This window comes from Tachyglossus aculeatus, chromosome 22 (assembly GCF_015852505.1).
Source record: "Tachyglossus aculeatus isolate mTacAcu1 chromosome 22, mTacAcu1.pri, whole genome shotgun sequence".
NCBI lineage: Eukaryota > Metazoa > Chordata > Mammalia > Monotremata > Tachyglossidae > Tachyglossus > Tachyglossus aculeatus.
The window spans coordinates 6,536,107-6,554,401 of NC_052087.1; the positions used below are offsets into that span (position 1 = coordinate 6,536,107).

Here is an 18,295-nt window from a genome sequence, read left to right on the forward strand (position 1 = left end):
ATCAATAATATGCCATTTGTGAATCCAGCACCCGTGCCATTTTGGCAGGACAAATCTCCCACGCATGCCAAAAGCTTCCCATCATATTTCACATTTAAGTCTGAATAAAAGAGCAGTTAATCAGGAACAGCTGAAAGATGGAACTGTTGATAAACGACGCTGATTTAGGTAAAATAATACCCTTGATTCGGACATACAAAATGACCACATTCTGACGCGTCCTGAGCTTAAAAGAAAAGAGACTGCCCTCCCCGCCAAAATGGGCTACTTGCCAACAATAAATTAAGAAACAATTGCCACCTTCCTTTTAGCTTCTGGGTTGATTTTCACAGCTATTTGCCTTTATTTATGCCTTCAAGTTGTTCTGTTGCAGGTCTATGTCAGCCTAACAGAACTGGCAAGTCAGATAGTAACAAGAATAGGATAGGCTAGAGAAGTTTTTGCAGGAAGATGAAACTGTTTTTAGACTCGACAAAATCCACAACACTGGCATCGTATCCATGGGTTGAATCCATCCCCGTTCACTTTAAAAGAGAGCGGTGCAAAATGTTTGGAAATCTAGCAAGCTGAAAGGCGGAAATCAAAAATTGAACATACGATCGTTCAAAAACAGGATGACATCCAACCTAGTCAAGGGATGCGTTTGGGACAAAAGACAAATGACTCTTTGCATACAAGTACTGCTTCCTGGGAAATATAATGTACCGCCTGGGAGTTAAAAAATCAATAAAAAGGTCACATTTTTAAAAGAAACGGCATCACCCTGGGATTTATTAACTGGGGTATGACAATGAGGGCTAGGAAAATAATTCTTCTGCTGTACTTGGCTCCTATCAGATCATAGTACAGTGCTCTGCACACAGTAAGCGCTCAATAAATATGATTGAATGAATGAATTTAAAAAATACCAGGGCTAATATTGGCACGCAAGTTCTAAGGGCTACCAAGAAATAAAATCTATGAGGAATCAGGGTAATGTAGGATGGAGAAAATATCAGTAGTAGGGAGCGTAACTTACTTCTGACATATGGCAGTTACCTTGGTCCTCCCAAAGTATTCATGCCACAGAAGATTATCACAGTCGTCCGAGAGTACCTCCCAAGCGCTTAGTACAGCGCTCTGCACACAGTAAGCGCTCAATAAATACGATTGAATGAATAAATGAATGAATAATCAGGTCAGACACCGTCCCTGTCCCATGTAGCGTTCACCGTCTATCAGGGAGGCAGAACAGGTTTTGAACCCCCATTTTGCAGATGAGGAAACTGAGGCCTAGAGGAGTGAAGTGACCCGTCCAAGGTCACCCAGCGGGCGAGCACCAGAGCAGGGATTAGAACCCAGGTCCTCCAACTCCCTGACCGGTGCTTTTTCTCCTAGGCCAAGCTGCTTCTCAAATGATTCACTAGCCCGATATGCGTATGACCAGTGGTGTTTATTGAGCCTCACTCTGCACAGAGTCAAGGACTTAAGGACTTGAGATAGGACAACTAGACATGACCCCTGACCTCTAGGAGCTGACAATCACGTGAGGGAGTCAGATGCTAAAATAAATTACAGGTAGAAGAACCTAGAAGAAGGATTTGTATGTAAGAGCTGTACAAGAATCCTTGAGGCCGGGGATTGTGAATTACTTACTGTAGTGCACTCTCCCAAGTGCTTAGTAATAATAATAATAATGATAATAATAATGGCATTTATAAAGCACTTACTATGTGCATAGCACTGTGCTGCACCTGATAAGTAGTCAGTAAGTACCACTGCTTGATTACATATCTATTCTATTTATTTTATTTTGTTAGCATGTTTGGCTTTGTTGTCTGTCTCCCCCTTCTAGACTGTGAGCCCGCTGTTGGGTAGGGACCGTCTCTATATGTTGCCAACTTGTACTTCCCAAGCGCTTAGTACAGTGCTCGGCACACAGTAAGCGCTCAATAAATACGATTGACTGACTGATTGATTGATTGAGAGACGACTCTACCCGGAAAGATGATGTGACCTAAGTAATGACCTTTGGGAAAATTAGTTTCCTATCTTCATGGCAAAAGAAAGGGAAAACCGCTTCAAACGCAGCACCAGACACGTACATTAAACACAAGTCAGGATGACATGACCCAGAAATGGAGATGGAAGGTAAAATATCCTGACCAAAATAATGTAGGTTGTAATCTTAAATCATCAATCGTATTTATTGAGCGCTTACTATGTGCAGAGCACTGTACTAAGCGCTTGGGAAGTACAAAATGGCAACACACAGAGACAGTCCCTACCCAACAGTGGGCTCACAGTCTAAAAGGGGGAGACAGAGAACAAAACCAAACATACTAACAAAATAAAATAAATAGAATAGTACATACTAACAAAATAAAATATCACCGTGGAAGATGAGTCCGCAAAATATGCTTAAGTTGTTTACAGACATTTTCACACAAAGATCAAGGAATGAAGTTACCCCATAAAATTCCTTTCAGTTACTTGATTCTCTTTCATAGTAGTGTCTGGGAGACTTAATTTAGAGCTCTGAGTTTTATTAGGAAGTAAATAAAAAAAAATCAATCAATCAATCGTATTTATTGAGCGCTTACTGTGAGCAGAGCACTGTACCAAGCGCTTGGGAAGTACAAGTTGGCAAAAACAATGAAAAAATGTATCATAAAAAATCCCAACTCAGTGGTGCTAATGATTTATCTGCTTAAGTGTGTTCCACTTTGAATTCTCTGAGTTTTTCAAAGTTTATAAATAAACGCGTGACTAGTACCCTGTATTGAAGAATTAATGAAATGAGAATGAGCATCAGAAGCTACCAAGCACGCTCTGTTTCTTATGATTTCTTAAGTACCCTGAACACAATTTACTAATTCACTACTTTTGCTAAAATTTTAGAAGCTAGAGAAGATCAGGAACACAGAGCCTACAGGTTGCCATCGTCAAAATAGGTCTTTAAATACTAGGAATGGAGAAAAATAGATATGTTATACTTACAAGTATACTTACTTACAATTTATGTTGCCAACTTGTACTTCCCAAGCACTTAGTACAGTGCTCTGCACACAGTAAGCGCTCAATAAATATGATTGATTACAAAGTAAAATAGAATGCTCATCTGAAAATAGGCTACTGTGTTGGAGAAGGCATGAAACATCTGGCTCAACACAGCACCTGTATATATGTATATATGTTTGTACATATTTATTACTCTATTTATTTATTTATTTATTTTACTTGTCCATATCTATTCTACTTATTTTATTTTGTTCGTATGTTTGGTTTTGTTCTCTGTCTCCCCCTTTTAGACTGTGAGCCCACTGTTGGGTAGGGACTGTCTCTATATGTTGCCAACTTGTACTTCCCAAGCGCTTTGTACAGTGCTCTGCACATAGTAAGCGCTCAATAAATACGATTGATGATGATGATGAAAAATACACTGAGCGAGAAAAGTTAAAATAGCTCTGTAGAGCGCTTTAGAAGTCTGCCAGCATCCAATGTCGATCTAAGCTCCTGTGAAAAAGTGTTGCCACGTCCCCCTTTTAGACTGTGAGCCCACTGTTGGGTAGGGACTGTCTCTATATGTTGCCAATTTGTGCTTCCCAAGCGCTTAGTACAGTGCTCTGCACACAGTAAGCGCTCAATAAATACGATTGATGATGATGATGAAAAATACACCGAGCGAGAAAAGTTAAAATAGCTCTGTAGAGCGCTTTAGAAGTCTGCCTGCATCCAATGTCGATCTAAGCTCCCGTGAAAAAGTGTTGCCACGTGCTCAAACGGTATTGAAATGTATTAAAAATAGTGTTTTGGTACTATTAAGCATTACATAATGGCTTGGATTGTTGGCAAAAACGCGTTAGCTTCCGACAGGGATTCACTGGGAATAGAAAAGAAAATAGGTGGAAAGTAAAGAGGAGTAAGGAATGAGGGCTCTAGTGTCCTGCCACTACTGCCATCCTCCACCACCAATGTGTTGCCAATGTGTACTTCCCAAGCGCTTAGTACAGTGCTCTGCACACAGTAAGCGCTCAATAAATACGATTGATGATGATGATGATGGGCCACTGCCAGGAAGGTGGTGATGGCCCATCCTGGGATGTCCTTCAAAGCCGCATCCCCAGTCCAACTGCAAGTCGGGTTTGTGAGGATCGGAGCCGCGGCTGCCACAGCGACTGAATCAAGAGCCCACGGCGGACAGAGAAGCAGCGTGGCTCAGTGGAAAAAGCCCGGGCTTTGGAGTCAGAGGTCATGGGTTCAAATCCCGGCTCCACCACTTGTCAGCTGTGTGACTTTGGACAAGTCACTTCACTTCTCTGGGCCTCAGCTCCCTCATCTGTAAAATGGGGATGAAGACTGTCAGCCCCACGTGGGACAACCTGATCTCCTTGTAAATTCCCCAGCGCTTAGAACAGTGCTCTGCACATAGTAAGCGCTTAATAAATGCCATTATTATTATTATTATACTTTTCGACTGTGAGCCCACTGTTGGGTAGGGACCGTCTTTATATGTTGCCAACTTGGACTTCCCAAGCGCTTAGTCCAGTGCTCTGCACACAGTCAGCGCTCAATAAATACGATTGATTGATGGATTGATTTGTCAAGCCACGGTGGCAGCTCTCAGACTCACCGCCTTGGTCCGTGGACCTGGTTTCCAGGGCAACAGCAGTAGCCCCTGGTCTGGATCCCATGGCCCTGGCTTTGGCAGCCCCAATCCATTTCCCATCCTTTCCGGCATTCCCTTTCTTCTGACCTAATACAGGAGCACCTTGGCGTGGCTCAGTGGAAAAAGCCCGGGCTTTGGAGTCAGAGGTCAGGGGTTCAAATCCCATCCCAACTGTCAGCTGTGTGACTTTGAGCAAGTCACTTCACTTCTCTGTGCCTCAGTTCCCTCATCTGTAAAATGGGGATTAAGACTGTGAGCCCCCTGTGAGACAAACTGATCACCTTGTAACCTCCCCAGTGCTTAGAACAGTGCTTTGCACATAGTAAGTGCTTAATAAATGCCATTATTATTATTATTTATTATTATTATTATTATTATTATTATTATTATTATTATTATTATTATTATATCACCCCACCTTTCAGGTGAGTGCAGACACAATTTAGCCAGCCAAGTGATTTTACCTGGTGACGGAGTCCTGAATAACTGTGGATTTTGCAGGCATATAAGTGTCCAGTAAAATCTCCAGCGGGCAGCACGACAGACATGAAATCTGGGAATTATTCAGCCCAAACAGGTACATCTGGTCATCTAGGGAAAAAAAAAAAAAAAGACATACTGAACCACAGAACTTTTTCAGGTACTGCCTTCAAGTCTTAAAAATTGGGATCATGTTGAAATAAACTCCTATCTGGTCACCTTAATCCTGCCTGTGATACCTTGGGGAAAAGACTGTATTTCTAAGAAGGGATAACTGATAAAATGGTTTAATTTACAATGGTGAGACAACCATATTTCTAAGACAAAGATACAAGAGAAGCAGCGTGGCTCACTGGAAAGAGCATGGGCTTTGGAGTCAGAGGTCATGGGTTCAAATCCCGGCTCCACCACTTACTGGCTGTGTGACTCTAGGCAAGTCACTTAACTTCTCTGTATATATGTATATATGTTTGTACATATTTATTCCTCTATTTATTTATTTATTTTACTTGTCCATATCTATTCTATTTATTTTATTTTGTTAGTATGTTTGGTTTTGTTCTCCGTCTCCCCCTTTTAGACTGTGAGCCCACTGTTGGGTAGGGACTGTCTCTAGATGTTGCCAACTTGTACTTCCCAAGCGCTTAGTACAGTGCTCTGCACATAGTAAGCACTCAATAAATACGATTGATTGATTGATTCTCTGTGCCTCAGTTCCCTCATCTGTAAAATGGGGATTAAGACTGTGAGCCCCACATGGGACAACCTGATCACCTTGTATCCCCCCAGTGCTAAGAACAGTGCTGTGCACATAGTAAGCGCTTAACAAATACCATCATTATTATTATTATTATAACTCCTTGCCTACAGAGAAACACTTTTGGCACTTACTATGTGCCAAGCACTGTTCTAAGTGCTGGGGGGGATACAAGGTAATCAGGTTGTCCCCCATGGGGCTCACAGTCTTAATCCCCATTTTCCAGATGAGGTAACTGAGGCACAGAGAAGTGAAGTGACTTGCCTAAAGTCACACAGCTAAGTGGCGGAGCCGGGATTAGAACCCACGACCTCTCACTCCCAAGCCTGGGCTCTTTCCCCTGAGCCACGCTGCTTCTAATAATGTCCATACACACCCTCACTTCTAAGCTTCTAACCTCTGATATAAGACAAGGTTACCTTATTTTGGCCCACACTTCCGATCACGGGTCTTTCCCCGACTCAAGCTGCTAAGGCTAGAACATTTCACCGGGTTAATGGTGACTTCTGGCAAGCTTGGCCCTGTCTCCCCCTTTTAATAATAATAATAATAATGATGACATTTATTAAGCACTTACTCTGTGCAAAGCCCTGTTCTAAGCGCTGGGGAGGTTACAAGGTGATCAGGTTGCCCCCCATGGGGCTCACAGTCTTAATCCCCATTTTACAGATGAGGTAACCGAGGCACAGAGAAGTTGAGTGACTTACCCAAAGTCACACGGCTGACAACTGGCGGAGCCGGGATTTGAACCCATGACCTCTGACTCCAAAGCCCGGGCTCTTTTCACTGAGCCACGCTGGAGAGGTAGGCTGTGAGCCCACTGTTGGGTAGGGACTGTCTCTGTATGTTGCCAACTTGGACTTCCCAAGCGCTTAGTACAGTGCTCTGCACACAGTAAGCGCTCAATAAATACGATTGATTGATTGATTGATTGAACAACTGCTCAAGCCCGGAGAACTCGCGCTTACAAACTGCGATGTGCTCTCTTTCCCTACTAGCCTCAACAGCCTACCAAGATCCTGCAGAAGGAGCGCTTTGTACTGTCATTCATTCAATCGTATTTATTGAGCGCTTACTGTGTGCACAGCACTGTACTAAGCGCTTGGGAAGGCCAAGTTGGCAACATACTGTCCCCATTCTGGAAGTGAGGGCGGTTCCTATAGGATTTCAAGTTGAGGGTTAGGCTTGGGCCAGGATCCAGGCTCTTCACCCATGCAGATTTTTACCTTAAAAGATTCCCCTATATTGCCAGAACCTAAGAGCTCACCTCCTCCAGAAAGCCTTCCCAGACTGAGCCCCTTTTCCTCTCCTCCTCTCCACCACACGTCGCCAACTTGTACTTCCCAAGCGCTTAGTACAATGCTCTGCACACAGTAAGCGCTCAATAAATACGATTGATTGATTGATCCACCTCCCCATTCCCCCCCCACCCTACCTCCTTCCCCTCCCCACAGCACCTGTAGATATTTGTACAGGTTTATTACTCTTTATTTGACTTGTACATATTTACTGTTCTATTTATTTTGTTAACAATGTGCATAGAGCTATAATTCTATTTTTTCTGATGATCTTGACACCGGTCTACATGTTTTGTTTTGTTGTCTGTCTCCACCTTCTAGACTGTGAGCCCGTTGTTGAGTAGGAACCATCTCTATATGTTGCTGACTTGTACTTCCCAAGCGCTTAGTACAGTGCTCTGCACACAGTAAGCGCTCAATAAATACGACTGAATGAGTGAATGAATGAATGAGCCCAGGCTCGGGAGTCAGAGGTCGTGGGTTCTAATCCCGGCTCCGCCGCTCTGGGCAAGTCACTTCACTTCTCTGGGCCTCAGCTGCCTCATCTGTATAATGGGGATGAAGACTGGGAGCCCCCCGTGGGACAACCTGATCACCGTGTAACTTCCCCAGTACTCAGAACAGTGCTTTGCACATAGTAAGCGTTTAATAAATGCCATTATTATTATTATTATTATTATTATTATTATCTATCTACAGTTCCCCAACTCCATATAGAATTATATACTACCAACCAAGCACAGCCTGAGCCAGCCAATGCTGGCTAAAAGTAGATAGATAGATAGATAGATAGATAGATAGATAGATAGATAGATAGATAGATAGATTGATAGATAGATTGATAGATAGATAGATAGATATGATAGACAGATGATAGATAGATAGATAGAGATAGATGATAGATAGATAGATAGATGATAGATAGATAGATAGATAGATAGAGATAGATGATAGATAGATAGAGATAGATGATAGATAGATAGAGATAGATGATAGAGATAGATGATAGATAGATAGAGATAGATGATAGAGATAGATGATAGATAGATAGATAGAGATGATAGATAGATAGATAATAGATAGAGATAGATAGATAGATAGATAATAGACAGATAGATATAGATGATAGATAGAGAGAGATGATAGATATAGATAGATAGACAGATAGATAGATAGATAGATAATAGACAGATAGATAGATATAGATGATAGATAGGTAGATAGATAGATAGATAGATATGATAGACAGATAGATAGATAGATAGAGATAGATAGATAGATAGATAGAGATAGATGATAGATAGATAGAGATAGATGACAGATAGATAGAGATAGATGATAGATAGAGATAGATGATAGATAGATAGAGAGAGATGATAGATAGAGATAGATGATAGATAGATAGAGATAGATGATAGAGATAGATGATAGATAGATAGATAGATAGATAATAGATAGAGATAGATGATAGATAGATAGATAATAGACAGATAGATAGATATAGATGATAGATAGATAGAGAGATGATAGATATAGATAGATAGATAGATAATAGACAGATACATATAGATGATAGATAGATAGAGAGATGATAGATAGATAGATAGATAGATAGAGATAATAGATAGATAGATAGATAGATAGATATAGATAGATAGATAGCTAGAGATGATAGATAGATATAGATAGATAGATAGATAATCATGGGTCAACAATGTTTCACTCATAAAGTAACCCATGATTGAAAAAAACCACACACAAATCATTCAAAAACCTAGTACCCATTAAAAGCAAATGAAATTAGAATTTTAGTACTTTGGGGAAAAGCACTGAAAGTGACCTCAGAGGAATCAACCCCATGGCCGAGTAGCCAGAATACAGCCTCCTGGGACTCAGGAGACTCAAGTCCCAACTCTACCACTGGCTCTTGGGTGACGCTGCGGATGAAACTTAACCTCTGTGGGACTCAGTTTCCTTACCCGTAAAATGGGAATAAGGTAGATTGTGAGCCCAGTGTGGGACAGGGATTGCACCCTGTCTCGTAACCTTATAACCGCTCCAATGGTTAGGACACAATGAGCAATTACAGAAGCAGCGTGGCTCAGTGGAAGAGCGCGGGCTTGGGAGTCAGAAGTCGTGGGTTCGAATCCCGGCTCTGCCACTTGTCGGCTGTGGGAGCCTGGGCTAATCGCTTCACTTGCCTGTGCCTCAGTTACCTCATCTGCAAAATGGGGATCACGACTGGGAGTCATCCATTCATTCATTCAATCATATTTATTGAGCGCTTAGCACTGTACTAAGCGCTTGGGAAGTACAAATCGGCAACGTATAGAGACGGTCCCTACCCAACAACGGGCTCACAGTCTAGAAGTCTAGAGTCCCAAGTGGGACGTGGACCGCGTCCAACCTGAACAGCTTGTGTCTACCCCTGCACTTAGTACAGTGCCTGGCACATAGTAAGAGCCTAATAAATACCATTAAAAAAAAGTTGTTTGCCACACTCCCTGCCTGGCTGAATGGCAAGAGCATGCGCCTGGGAGTTGGAGGACCTGGGATCTCACTGCAGCTCTGCCACTTGACTGTGTGATTATTACTCTATTTATTTTTTATTTATTTATTTTACTTGTACATATCTATTCTATTTATTTTATTTTGTTAGTATGTTTGGTTGTGTTCTCTGTCTCCCCCTTTTAGACTGTGAGCCCACTGTTGGGTAGGGACTGTCTCTATATGTTGCCAGCTTGTACTTCCCAAGCGCTTAGTACAGTGCTCTGCACATAGTAAGCGCTCAATAAATACGATTGATGATGATGATGATGATGATGATGATTGATTGACTGTGATCTTGGGCCAGTCGCTTAACTTCTCTGAGCCTGTTTTCTCATCTGTCACACGGGGATTAAATTCTTCTCCCTCCTAGTTAGACTGTGAGCTGTACGTCCAACCTGATTATCCTACCCCAGCGCTTAGTACAGTGCTTGGAATACAGTAAGCACTTAGTAAATACCAACCCCCCCAAAAAAAATCAGAGGTTTACGGTTTACAGGGGAAACATACATTAAAATCAGTTACCAAGACCAGAAAAACGCATTTGTGTTCTGTACTCTTGGGTGACTGCTGGGATCATTCATACTAGTTTTCTGATTTCAGGTAATTCTGTATTGTATTGGAGAAGAATCAATCAGTGGCACCCGCTTCTGTGAGCCCGTGTGGGACAGAGAGTGTGTTTAACCTGATTAACCTGTATCCAGTGCTTGGAACAGTGCTTGACATATAGTATTTAACAAATACCATAATCATCATCATCATTATTATTATCTGAGTACTACCTGTGTGCAAAGCATTGGACTAAGCGCTCGAATGTTAAAGGATACTTAAATACCTGAAAATTCGCAAACTTTTACGTCAATTCTATAGGAACATCCTGTAAACCACAAAAAAAACACAGAATGATCACTGACTTATTTAAAATAAATCTTAAGATGTTTACATCACAAGTTTATTGCATGTACACCTCTTCAAAGAGACTGCAATTTCCACCTCCCAAAAAAGATCTTTTGAATCAACCTTAAAGGTCCGGTTGACACTTCAATTAATTACCAAAAATGACAATCAGCTAGGTATTTTCAGACGTCACACTACTGCATGTATAAAAAGAGACTTCAAAGAGACTGCAATTTCCACCTCCCCAAAAAGATCTTTTGAATCAACCTCAAAGGTCCGGTTGACACTTCAATTAATTACCAAAAATGACAATCGGCTAGGTATTTTCAGACGTCACGCTATTTATACGCTGAAGTTCGCCGTACTAGACGGTCTTCTCAATAGTGGGGTGTAACAGAGTTTTAAAAACGCAGCGCTGCGCATGACAAAAACAACTGTTATAAACATCTTTAATAATTTTTAACAGCCCGAACGCATCTATCCAAGTTCATTCAAAACTTTCCCTCAATTTACAACTGAACATCCAAGTTTGCGAAAAGCATTTTTTACACATGAGAACAGTTCAGAATTACTTTTTAAACACGAACAGTTCATAGCCTGAAACAATGAGAATGCGACAGTAACCTCTTCCCCCGATTCTTTTTTTCCCCCGGGTCTGTGCCTTTATAACCTATTTTTTTTTCCCTTTGGCTTATAAAATTAATCACAGCTAGCAGGGTAGAAATCGCTTTGAGCTTCCTGAATGACATCCAAGAGATGGGAAAGGATTAGTTCTCAGTTGCCGCCAGTTATAGCGCCAGGTGGTTTTTTCGGCAGTGAAGGTGTTACCGATAATCCCATTACGCTGGTACTAAATCTCGCAGACATCAAAATTATCACCGAGGTTCCTTTTCATCCCATCCTTTCCAAATGACTGGAAGTCGCTTCACCTGAAAGAAGTCAAATCCACATGCAGCTGCTGTTTTAGCAGCCCGCGGACTCCCGGAGAATGCCAATCGCGATCCAATTTCGCCGCGCCGGTGGCCCCCTATTCCCCGTCCAATAATACATCTGTTAAAAAATCCTACGGCTACAAATCAAGTTTAATCCGACCGGAGACCTCATGTTGGTCTCGTCTTCCCAAAAGGCAGCAGGTTCTACTGTCTATCTCCGCTAGCGTCTGGGGAATACCCTTTAAATCCCAGCCCTACTTAGAAGAATAAACTAAGGATCACAAAACATGACCTCAAAAACCCTGATATGACTATATTCTGACCCAGAGGCATTCAGTCTAGGTGAAGATTAGAACTTTGCATAATAAGATTACACAGCAAGTGAATGATATCAAGGGACTATCCATATGCAGCCGCCCGGTTTTCTATAGCCAGCCTGTGCTCCGCAATATGCAGGGCAGACGAAACAGAGCTCGGTCTTTCTAGCTGAAATAAAATAGATTCACATAAATTAGTTGGCCATTTCCAGATTCCTAAATCCCCTATTACATCTTTTATTGACAGCTCCTGTGAGAATAGCACAAACGTTATTCTTCCCTTTTCATTCGGGGCTTCTATAACAATCATGCTCCGTAATTGAAACGTGCATAGATGAGGTCTAGAAATTAACGTCTTGTTTGCTGTAATCTTGGATTACAATTGACTGTGTGCATAATAAAATTAGGAAATCAACGGAAGGATTTATCATCTGCCTGTAACCGGTGGCACTGTTTAGAGGATAGTTTAACATTTTGTGCCAGCACTTTAAATACAACAGCCACACGGAATAATAGATTAAAATGTGATTAAGTGAAAAGAAATTGAATACGCTTGCATCCAACTGTACGGATTACCACCAAACTAAATGGATTTTGGAGAAAACCATAAAATATTAGAAAAAGCTTCTAGTCCTTAGGTTTTCTCGTAGCTAAATCGTAACTGAGGATGAGGATCAACTAGAGGTCAATGGAAAGTACTTTTCAGTTTTTCCCTCAACTAGTTTCACTGATCAAGACTAAACTGCTGGACCAAATCTGTTGTGCTGTACTTTCTCAATTGATTAGTACAGTGCTCTAAACACAATATATACATCAAAACCACTGATTGTATGCACATTAATAGTGAATTGTTTTGTCTACTGTACTTGAAACCAAATAGTAAATCCAAATCAGGTAGAGTTACTTTCTAAAACTGTGACTTGCTTTGCTATCTCTAAAGTATCACTGTGGTACTCATCACTATATATGAGAATATTATTACAGCACGCCCTAGTATGCAATTTAGAGAATTCTAGGTGCCTAGGAAACTAATAAAGAAAACACTACCAGCATACTCTATTTATACTGTATCTCTCATTCGGCCAGGGCTAAATACCTTAAAGCCATCATCTCAACAATCCAGTCAATATCCTAAAGGCATGTAGGAGTCGGGGGTCCTTATTTTTTCTCTGTAAATGAAGAAATGGAAATGCTGTGAGGGGAAGAAACTTGCCTATACATTCACTGGCAAACGGTGATTCGATCCCAGGTCCCGTGCTTGAAGCGGTACGCTTCATTGTCAGGCCTCTTTAGCAAGAGAGACCATCTACCATTCGTAAAAATAAAAACCTCCCAACAGCTAACAAATTTGGGTATGCAGTACTTACGAACAGTATAGATTTTTAATTATTTTGCCAGGAAAAAGGCTAAACTGTGAGAAGAATGGTTGGAAAATAAATGGTCAAGCTACCTGGGAAAAATCTCATGCTTCAGGGACTAAATTGATTGCAAAGATTCAAGAACAACTTCTCCTCCCCCTCTCCTAACACTGTACAATTCACTGGCTGAATTTCTAAAAATTGTCAGAGTTCCTCAACACTAAAGCAGTGGATCTAAATTGCTGCCCACATTTTAAGGCAGAGGACAGTACCAGATGTAGGGCTGGTGCATTTTATTTTTCAGAAAACTAAAAATCTCACCAGCCCTTAAAATTCCAGGATTGCCATATATTACAGAGTCAGATTTACGAGGTAAATACAAACCTTAGACTTCACACTTTATTGGCACGCTGAACTAGCAATCGGCATTCAATAATTACCAAAAACATACTGCCGTTCACTAATAACCAATAAATCCAAATATCACTGTGCTCACAATGATGCTGGATGCTGGAAATATGTGCACTTATTTTTGCGCATTTGGTTTCAAATTGTAAGTCTATAAATGATTCGTTCAGGCTGTTACTGAGCTGTACTAAACAAATAGAAAAGGTATGCTATTTCATTTGAAATGGGACACTTTTAACTGGGGCAATTTGATCCATTTTCTCCAAAAATCTATAATATTACTAAAATACGGTTAACAACAATGAAGTCTGTATAGCTCCTCCTTGATAAAAATAACAGCCCACAAAAGAACACAAGGTTTTAGACTGAAAACAAATCAAATATGCTAAAAATGGGGAAAAATAAAAATCACAAACTCTTTTTTAAAAATGTATACAATATGCCACAATGTTATATTTACACAATGTCCAGACCAAACAGTTAACTCCACACTAAACCACCCCAGGTAGCTGTAAAATTGAAGTTCACGATTACAAAAGAAGACAAAACGCTAATTTAAGAATCCTAATCCTGGCACCTTGTCTGGCAAATACGGTGACTAGCGGAATACTCGTTTACTTCTAAAAAAAGTCCTAGAAATGTGGTTGCTCACCCACACAAAAAGAAACATTACTGTACGGTGCTCCTAAACCTTTAGCCGACGTATACGGTAGATTGACATCTGTGGCAGCTTCCCAAATTAGCAAATTAACGTGGGCCCTAGGATTTCTTAAAAAGATTCCAAAGCGCGAACATTTGCTTCCACGTAATTTCACACCCTCGAAACGTTAAACTGCTTAAGGGCAAAAGTACAACTTTTTCCTAAAATGCACCCATTATTAGTAGTTCTCCTGCCTACTTAGACAGTCAGCCCCTTGTAGGACAGGGACGGTACCTGGCTGGATTATTTTATATCAGCCCCAGTGCTGATATTGGGGGGATTTGGAATTATTTTATATCAGCCCCAGTGCTCAGTGAGTACAGTGCACTTAGGAAAGTTTTAATCAATATCAAAATTATCATTAACGTTAACTTCTTAGCCATGCCAAAAAAACAGTGGCCTGGGTGGTCAGCAATAGTTTTCTTTATTGCAAATATCATTTTTTTCCAATTTTATAAACACACCGTAAACAAGGATACAAGCAAGAGTCGGAAAAAGAAAGTTATAGCATTTTAAGAAAAAAGAAAAGGACTCTAGAAGGTAATCCAGATGGTTTCTACAAGTTCCTGTTTACTGTCGGCCCTAACTCGGGGTAAATTTTAATTATTTTGTAAGCAAAGGACATACTTCTCAGATAAAAAATAAAATATCTCCCTTTTATAAGATGTGGAATTGTTTTTTGGATAATGAGACACGTGAACCTGGACAGATGCAATATACTGACATTATTTATAAATCCCATAGTCTGCCTCTCCACTTGCAACGGTTACGCTTTTACAACAACCTCATAGAGTTTACACAAGCACTGACCCATTCAATGTCCACCTCTTGTTCAAAATGCTCACGACCGGTGTAAATTCTGAATTTTGCACAGATCATAACTGAAATCAATACTGTCATCTCACGGCAAACCTTCAATTATATCAAAAGTCTCAAGCAGATCCCCCTCTTATGGATCCGAGTATTAAAGAAAGTTTCGACACATCACTAGATGAGTGCAGCGATATTCAGTCTAAGTTAATCCCCAGACATCCGAATCCATGAATAAAAATTCATCGGTTTTAAAGACACTGAGCCTATTAAGCAAGAACAAAAGCATATGCACAAAAGGGCTTTTAATATATTTCAAAGCCCACAAGAGCCGGGGTCTCATTAAAATTATAAATTACACCAACACGGAATGAAGATTCAAACTGGAGCGCAGCTAAGCAGATTACAGAAAACCCCGCGTTCCATATGATAACACACCATGGCCCTCCCAGATGGGGGCTTGGAACAAAAAGGCCATCGCCACAGCTAGGGAAAAACCTCCTTGTGATCTCTGGTTTCTGTTCCGCAGATGACAGCCAAATAATATGTTGATTATTCCGTCTGCGCCGCTAAGCTTGTAAGGCGGAATGAAAGCGATATGATCTATTGTGAACTCCCTGCTAATGTGTCGCTCCGCTCCTAAATAACATCCTGAGTTTATTTTGAAACTACCTTTTTATCCGCGTTTCGGTTTTCAAATGCACGAACTACAATAAGAGCCGGCAGAAAATATCGCCATCTAATTTGGGGCTTTAATTCAGAAATGCAGCGGGCATCGTAATTGGTGAGAAAAATCTGAGTGCTCAGGGAGAAGTCAAATGCAATCACCTTTTTTGAGTTTTAGCGCAATGACCAGATAGCAGATGTATCGGAAGAATGGAAACGACCGAATTACAGATTTGGGAAATCAAAGTAAAGGCATGCAATAATACACGACTATACGCAGTGACGATGGAAATAACCCAGCAGTACAAAAAGTCTATTTGTGCAAAGCAGAACCAACAGGATAGTTTAACTTGTTAAAATGACGGTTACATTTTAAGACTGCACTGAGATCACTCCATCAGTTGGGTATTAGATTCATTCTTAATTGGAATGAAATGAAATTTTAAAAGAAGAAAATCTTAAATAATAAACCAAAATCTTCAACTTGAAACTACTCAATTGGGGCCTATGGGGATGTTTGCTTCTTGGTTTTTCACTTATTGGGGGGATTTGGAATTTCAGTTCTCATGCTGGTAAAATACAAAAGTAACTGGGTAATCTAAAGCAAATAAACACTTTAAGTACATACATAAGGAATGCTGACGCTCCAAGGATTTTATCCATTTTTAAATGCAAGTGTCTTCATATCGATGATCTTAAAATAAAAAAAACGAACCTACAAGCAAGGCCCTTATGTCCACACATCAGAAATTCCACTATCTTTCTTTTCAGTGAGATAGACTCTATCTTTTAGACTGTGAGCCCACTGTTGGGTAGGGACTGTCTCTATCTGTTGCCGACTTGTACTTCCCAAGCGCTTAGTACAGTGCTCTGCACACAGTAAGCGCCCAATAAATACGATTGATTGATTGATTGATCTGTGATTGAGGTGCTCTTTTTCAACTACCAACTGGGGAAGTGTGGGTATGACAGACTGAAATTAAATCAATCAATCAGTCGTATTTATTCGGATTTATCGTATTAGTTAATCGTATTTATTAAATTAAAGCACTTGATGACACGCTATTTTAAATGTGGCACAGAAAACAGCCGCAGAAAAGGTCCTCATAGAGGTAGCACCAAACAACTCTCTCAAAAGCCGTTTTCCAATGTGAGATTCAGGGGATTTCTCCAGAGGACTCTGACTTTCCCTTTGACCATGGAGGAAGAGAGAGAGGGAAATCTGTCTAGCATAAAATAGGACTCCATGAGATATCTGTGAACTATTTTCCGATTCCAGAAGATCCTTGCTGGAAATCACGGAGCTCAACAAATTCCAACCGGGAAAAAAAAAAATAAATAATGAAGGCCTCGTAAGAGTAAGATTATCATCAATCGATCAACCTGATCGCCTCGTGACCTCCCCAGCACTTGGAACAGTGCTTTGCACATAGTAAGCGCTTAATAAATGCTATCATTATTATTATTATTATTATCAAAGGAGAAGCTTGCAAAGCCCACTGTTGGGTAGGGACTGTCTCTACATGTTGCCAATTTGTACTTCCCAAGCGCTTAGTACAGTGCTCTGCACATAGTGAGCGCTCAATAAATACGATTGATGATGATGAGAACTGTTTCATGGGTCATGGGTCTCGACCGTGAGCCCGCTGTTGGGTAGGGACTGTCTCTGTATGCTGCCAGCTTGTACTTCCCAAGCGCTTAGTACAGTGCTCTGCACACAGTAAGCGCTCAATAAATACGATTGAATGAATGAATGAATTCCATATATCCCATCTTGCCACTCAAATAGCTCAAAAGTCTAAGCCCCCATTTTCCTCTTCTCCTCTTCCCCTCCCCACTGCCCCAATTCCCTCCTTCTGCTCTACCCTCCTCCGTGTCCCACAGCACTTATAATGGCATTTGTCCAACTTGTACTTCCCAAGCGCTTCGTACGGTGCTCTGCACCCAGTAAGCGCTCAATAAATACGATTGAATGAATGAATGAATCAATCAATCGTATTTATTGAGCGCTTACTGGGTGCAGAGCACTGTACGAAGCGCTTGTGCTTGTACAACCAGTATTTACATGAGCAGCACAAAATTTCACATTTCTGAAAATGTCCACCAAGATTCCCCAAATCGGGGAATGCTGACGGAGCTGCTGTGCCCCAGCTTCTCCCCTAAAGTGCTCCTATGTTTTCGGGCTTGTCGGGTTTACCCTGGCTGACCTCTCGATTGTAAGCTCACTGTGGGCAGGGACTGTGTCTGTTTATACTGTTCATTCATTCAATCGTATTTATTGAGCGCTTACTGTGTGCAGAGCACTGTACTAAGCGCTTGGGAAGTCCAAGTCGGCAGCATATAGAGACGGTCCCTACCCAACAGCGGGCTCACGGTCTAGAAGGGGGAGACAGACAACAAAACAAAACGCGTAGACAGGTGTCAAGATCGTCAGAACGAACAGAATTATAGCTCTATTCATTCAGTCGTATTTATTG

At 41.0% G+C, this 18,295-nt stretch overlaps 1 protein-coding gene across 1 annotated transcript in view; it reads right to left on the minus strand.

Moving 5' to 3' along the window:
• Window positions 1-18,295, minus strand: part of IMMP1L (inner mitochondrial membrane peptidase subunit 1) — a 93,237-nt gene that overhangs the window by 49,484 nt on the left and 25,458 nt on the right. Inside the window, exon 2 of the mRNA XM_038764822.1 lies at window positions 5,113-5,239. The gene's annotated coding sequence lies outside the window, so the exon portion shown is untranslated. The remainder of the gene's footprint in view (window positions 1-5,112; window positions 5,240-18,295) is intronic.